A 6574-nucleotide genomic window follows, 5' to 3' on the forward strand; every position below is an offset into this window, starting at 1 on the left:
GTGTCGTTCCTCCACGAAGAGGGGGAGCGACATTGAAGTGAAATGGACACTATGAAAAACGGTGACTTGATCAGCATAGCCCTGACTGTTAATGAACAACTTAATACATTATCCCTCTTAGTAGTTTTTTTGTCTGTTCTACTTAATATGACTGGTTTAATTCTGTAATTAATACACAGTTATTCTTAAGTGTTGGAAATTAACTGAAATGTGATCCCTGTTAAACATAAGAGTGGGAATAAGAGAGGGAAGAGATGTACAATTTGAGACATGCTCAAGCTGACTTGCCCCAAATGGTAGAGTTAGAAACATACCAGGGGATTCCAATTCAATCCCATCAAGGTGGCATGTACCAATGCCATCTCACTAGTCCAAGTGATCAATTTCAGTTCACCATTGATCATAATGAAAGGACTAAGAGTCAAAGGGAGCACATAAACAAGTCTAGTACCTGCTAATACTAACCGATAGAATAAATAAAGGGGAGAGTGATCCAACATGGGAAGCGAGATACTCAGCAGACTCATAGAATGGCAGATGTCCTAAACAGCACTCTGGCCTCAGAATCAGCCCTAAAGGCATTCCGATCTGGCTGAAAAGCCCATGAGAGTATTTCAGGCATGGAAAGCCAAGACACTCTGGCAAAAAAAAAAAAAAAAAAAAAAAAAAAAAAAAAAAAAAACACAACAACAACTAAATGAAAGATCTCTGTGAGTGAGATCCCAGTGGAAAGAACAGGTCTTCAAAGAAAGAGGTACCTTTCTCTGAAGGGAGGAGAGAACCTCCACTTTGACTACGACCTTGTCTAAACAAGATAAGAGTCGGTGAACTCAAAGGGCTTCCATAGCCTTGGAAACTCATGACTGGAGCATAGGGAGATTACTTATGCCATAAACAGGAGTGTCAATTTGTAAAGTAAACGACAGGAGTCACTGTGCACTTACTCCTCATGTAGGATCTCTGTCCTTAATGTGCTGTACACTGAGGCTTAATGCTATAACGAGTACTCAAACAGTATATTTCACTTTGTGTTTCTATGGGGGTGCAAACTGTTGAAATCTTTACTTAATGTATACTAAACTGATCTTTTGTAAAAAAAAAAAAAAAAAAAAAAAAAGGAAAGAAAAAAGAAATTATCAATTCCCAACTGGACTCTTACTGGGATTAAACATGACAATAGGTCTGATCTGATTTCATCATCATTTAAAAAATCATCTATTATTTTTCACTTTATGTTTCTGTGTGGGAGCAAACTGTTGAAATCTTTACTTAATGCATACTAAGCTGATCTTCTCTATATTAAGAGAATCGAAAATGAATCTTGATGTGAATGGAAGGGGAGAAGGAGTGGGAAAGGGGAGGGTTGCGGGTGGGAGGGATGGTATGTGGGGGAAGCCATTGTAATCCATAAGCTGTACTTTGGAAATTTATATTCATTAAATAAAAGTTAAAAAAAATAATAATTAACAAAAGAAAAAAACTGTCAAACCAGGATACTATACCCTGCAAAGCCCTCATTTATGAATGAAGGTGAAATAAAGACCTTCCATAACAAACAGAAATTGAAAGAATTTGTCACCACCCATTCAGCCCTAGAAAAGATGCTTAATGAGGTGCTGCACACAGAAACATGGTCATCACTAGTAAAGAAGGTAAACACAGAAAATCTCACATTAAAAATTCAAAGGAAATTCAAAGTAAAAAATAGGAATATTTTTGAAAAAATGGCAGGGCAAAGTCATTATTTATCAATAGTTACGTTGAATGTAAATGACCTCAATTCTCCAGTTAAGACACAGGCTGGCTAAATGGAATGAAAAGCAAAACCCATCTATTTGCTGCCCACAAGAAACACATCTCACAAACAAAGATGCACAGAGACTGAAAGTGAAAAGGATATACAAAGATACTCCATGCCAACAGAAACCAAAAAAGAGATGTTGTAGTCATCCTAATATCAGACAAAATAGACTTTAAAACAAAACTGTTAAAAGAGACAAAGAAGGGAACTATGTAATGATTAAGTAACCTATTCAATAGTAAGATGTGACTATAATAAACATATAGGCACCTAATTACAGGGCAACTGGCTATTTAAAAGAAATGTAAAGGGACATAAAGGGAGACACAGACTACAATACAATAGTAATCAGAGACTTCAATAAGCCACTTTCATCAATGTACAGATCAACCAGACAGAAAATCAGCAAGGAAACAGATTTAATCAACACTATAGACTAAATGGACCTAACACATATCTAAAGAACTTTTCATCCTACAGCCACAGAATATACATTCTTCTCACCAGTGCATGGAATTTTCTCTAGGATTGACGACATACTAAGACATAAAGCAAGTCTCAGCAAATTAAAAAAAAAAATTGAAATCATTCCATGAATCTTCTCAGACCACAATGCAAAGAAGCCAGAACTCAGCAACTCAGGAACTCAGGAATCTCTAGAACATATGTAAACACAAGGAGACTGAAAAACATGCCCCTGAATGAACAGTGAGTCACAGAAGAAATCAAAAGAGAAGTCAAAAAATTTCTGGAAACAAACGAAGATGACAACACAACATATCAAAACTTATGGGATACAGCAAAAGAAGTGTTAAGAGGGAAGATTATAGCAATTGGTGCCTACAACAAGAAAGTGGAAAGGCACCAAATCAATGAGCTATCAATGCATCTAAAGGACCTAGAAAAACAACATTTAATCAAACCCAAAACCAGAAGGAGAAAATAAATAATTAAAATTAGAGAAGAAATCAACAACACTGAATTAAAAAATACAAAATATCAGCAAAATTAAGTGCTGTTTTTTTGAAAAAATAAACAAAATTGACACAGCATTAGCCCAACTAACCAAAAAAAGGAGAGAGAACACCCAAATCAATAAAATTAGAGATGAAAAGGGAAATGTAACAACAGAAACCACAGAAATAAAAAGAATTAATACAAAGGGATGTATGCCAACAAACTGGGAAACCTAGCAGAAATGGATAGATTCCTGGACACATACAACCTATCTAAATTGAGTCGAGAAGACATAGAAATCCTGAACAGACCCAAAAACAAGATAGAAATTGAATCAGTAATAAAGGCCCTACCCACAAAGAAAAGCCCAGGACCGGATGGTTTCACAGCTTAATTCTACCAGACAGTTAAATAGGAACTAACTCCAATTCTTCTCAAGTTATTTGAAACAATTGAAAGGGAGGAAAACCTCCCGAATTCTTTCTATGAAGCCAACATCACCTTAATTCCTAAACAAAGAAAAGATGCAACAGAGAAAGAGAACTATAGACCAATTTCTCTGCTAAACATTGACACAAAATTCCTCAACAAAATTCTAAGCAATCGAAACCAACAACACTTCAGAATGATCATCTACCCAGACCAACTGGGATTAAACCCTGGTATGCAGGGATGGTTCAATATTTGTAAACCAATCAATGCGATGCCTCACATTAACAAATTGCAGAACAAGAACCATATTATTATCTCAGTAGATGCAGAAAAAGCATTTGACAAAATAAAACATCCTTTCATGATGAAAACTCTAAGCAAATTAGATTTAGAAGGAACATTCCTTAGCACAATTGAGGCAATTTATGACAAACCCATGGCCAGAGTCATATTGAATGGGAAAAAGTTGGAAGTATTCCCATTGATATCTGGTACCAGACAGGGATGCCCACTCTCACCACTGCTATGCAATATAGTCCTGGAAGTTTTAGCCAGAGCCATTAGGCAAGAAAAAAAATCAAAGGGATACAAATTGGGAAGTCAAATTATCCCCATTTGCAGATCACATGATTCTAATATATAGGGGATCCAAAAGACTCCACTAAGAGAGTATTGGAACTCATAGAAGACTTTGGTAAAGAAGCAGGATACAAAGTCAATACACAAAAATTAACAACCTTTGTATACACAGACAATGCATGGCTGAGATTAAGCTTCTAAGATCAATCCCATTCATAATAGCTACAACAAAAATCAAATACCTTGGAATAAATTTAACCAAGGATGTGAAAATCTCTTGGAATAAATTTAACCAAGGATGTGAAAATCTCTAGGATGTGAAAATCTCTAGGATGAGAATTACAAAACATTAAAGAAAGAAATAGAAGATTCAAAAAAAGGGAAACATCTTGCATGTTCATGGATTGGAAGAATCAATATCATCAAAATGTCCATTCTTCCAAAAACAATTTATAGATGCAATGTGATATCAATCAAATTACCAAGACATTCTTCTCAGGTCTAGAAAAAATGATGCTGAAATTCATATGGAGACACAGGAGACCTTGAATAGCTGAAGCATTTTTATGCAACAAAAACAAAGCTGGAGGCATCACAATACCAGATTTCAAGACATACCATAGGTCAGTTATAATCAAAACAGCTTGGTACCCATACCAAAAAAAAAAAAAAAAATGGATAGACCAGTGGAACAGAATAGGAATGCTGGAAATCAATCCAAACATCTACAACCACCTTATATTTGACTAAGGAGCTAAAACCAATCTCTGGAGCAAGGACAGTTTCTTCAACAAATGGTGCTGGGAAAACTGGATTTTCACATGCAGAAGCATGAAGCAAGACCCCTACTTTACACCTTACACCTTTCACAAAAATCCATTCATCATGGATTAAGGATCTAAATCTATGACACAACACCATCAAAGCAATTGAGAACATTGGGAAAACTCTGCAAGACATTGGCACAAAGAGTTCTTAAAACAGACCCCAGAGGCACAGCAATCAAAGCCAAAATGAATAAATGGGATTACTTCAAATTGAGAAGCCTCTGTATGGCAAAAGAAACACTCGGGAAATTAAAGAGGCAACTGACAGATTGGGAGAAATTATTTACAAACTATGCAACTGATAAGGGATTAATAACCAGAATCTACAAAGAGATCAAGAAATTCTACAACAACAAAATAAACAATCCAGTTAAGAGATGGGCAAATGACTTAAACACATATTTTTCAAAACAGGAAATCCAATGGCCAACAGACAAATGAAAAAATGTTCAGGATCACTAGCTGTAAGGGAAATGCAAATCAAAACCACAATAAGGTTACACCTCACTTCAGTTAGAATGTCTCTCATACAGAAATGAACAAACAACCTCAGAATCAGCCCTTAAGGCATTCGGATGTGGCTGAAAAGCCCGTGAAGCAGTTCAGGCATGGAAAGCCAAGACACTGTGGCAAAAAAATGTCCTACATGAAGGATCTCTGTGAGACCCCAGTGGGAATAAGAAGCCATCAAAGAAGGATGTACGTTTCTCTGAAGGCAAGAGAGAACTTCCACTTTGCTTATGGCCTTGTCTAAACACTGATGGAGTGTGTGGACTCAGAAGGCTTCCACAGCCTTGGCAGCTCATGTCAAAAGCCTTGGGTGATCACTGACATCATAAATAAGAGTGTTAATTGTTAAATTGACAATAGAAGTCACTATGCACTTACTCTCCATGTAGGACCTCTGTCCTTAATTAGTTGTACTGTAAGAATTAAGTGCAATACTTGTTCTCAAAGAGTACTTTATATGTTGTGGGGGGGGTGCAAACTGTTGAAATCTTTACTTAGTATCAGTTGGTCATCTGTATTTAAAGTTAATTAAAAATGAATCTTAATGAAGAATGGGATGGGAGAGGGAGTAGGAAGTGGGATAGGAGTGGGGGTGGGAGGGTGGGTATGCAGAGAATCACTCTATTCCTAAAGTTTTACCTATGAAATTTGTATTCATTAAATAAAAGCTTTTAAAAATGCAATATTAACCATCAAAACAAAAAAAAGAAAAGTGAAGTTTTTATTCCTTAAATAAAAGTTTTCTTTGGGAAAATAATGTCACTGTATCATATGTCTTTGAATGATAAACCCAATTCTAATGCACTGCCTTGGTTTCAAGGAAAACATGTACCTGATTCTGAAAAAAATTAAAAGCATCAGAAAGTCTTTGAATAAAAATAATACATGCTCAAGAAGTACCTGTATTAATTAACTGTAGTATATTCTTCATATTTTTAAAAGATTTATTTATGATTTGAATGGCAGAGTTGCACAGGAAACAAGCAAGATCCTCCATCCAATGGCCTACTCCCTAAATGGTCATAATAGCCAGAGCTGGGCTGATCTGAAATCAGGAGCTAAGAGCCTCTTCCAGGTCTCCTACATTGGTTACAGGGCAACAAGCACCTGGCCCTTCCTCCATTGCTTTCCCAGGCCACCAGCAGGAAGCTGAATCAGAAGCAGAGCAGCCGGGACTCGAACCTGAACCCATATGGGATGCCAGCACTGCAGGCAGTTGCATTACCCACTACGCCACAGCGCTGGCCACTATTCTTCATATTTTTATTAATATGTTACTTCCACTTGGATACAAGTGTACAAGTCATGTCTCATATGTTCTTCACAAATATTCTCTCCATCTGTGTGGATTTATGTTAAAATTTGTTATATTTATTTGAAAAAGCAGAATGACAGACTAAGAAGGAGATACAGAGAGAAACAGATCTTCCATTTGCTGGTTTACTTCCCAAATAGCCACAAGAGACAG

Source organism: Oryctolagus cuniculus, chromosome X, assembly GCF_964237555.1.
Source record: "Oryctolagus cuniculus chromosome X, mOryCun1.1, whole genome shotgun sequence".
Lineage (NCBI taxonomy): Eukaryota > Metazoa > Chordata > Mammalia > Lagomorpha > Leporidae > Oryctolagus > Oryctolagus cuniculus.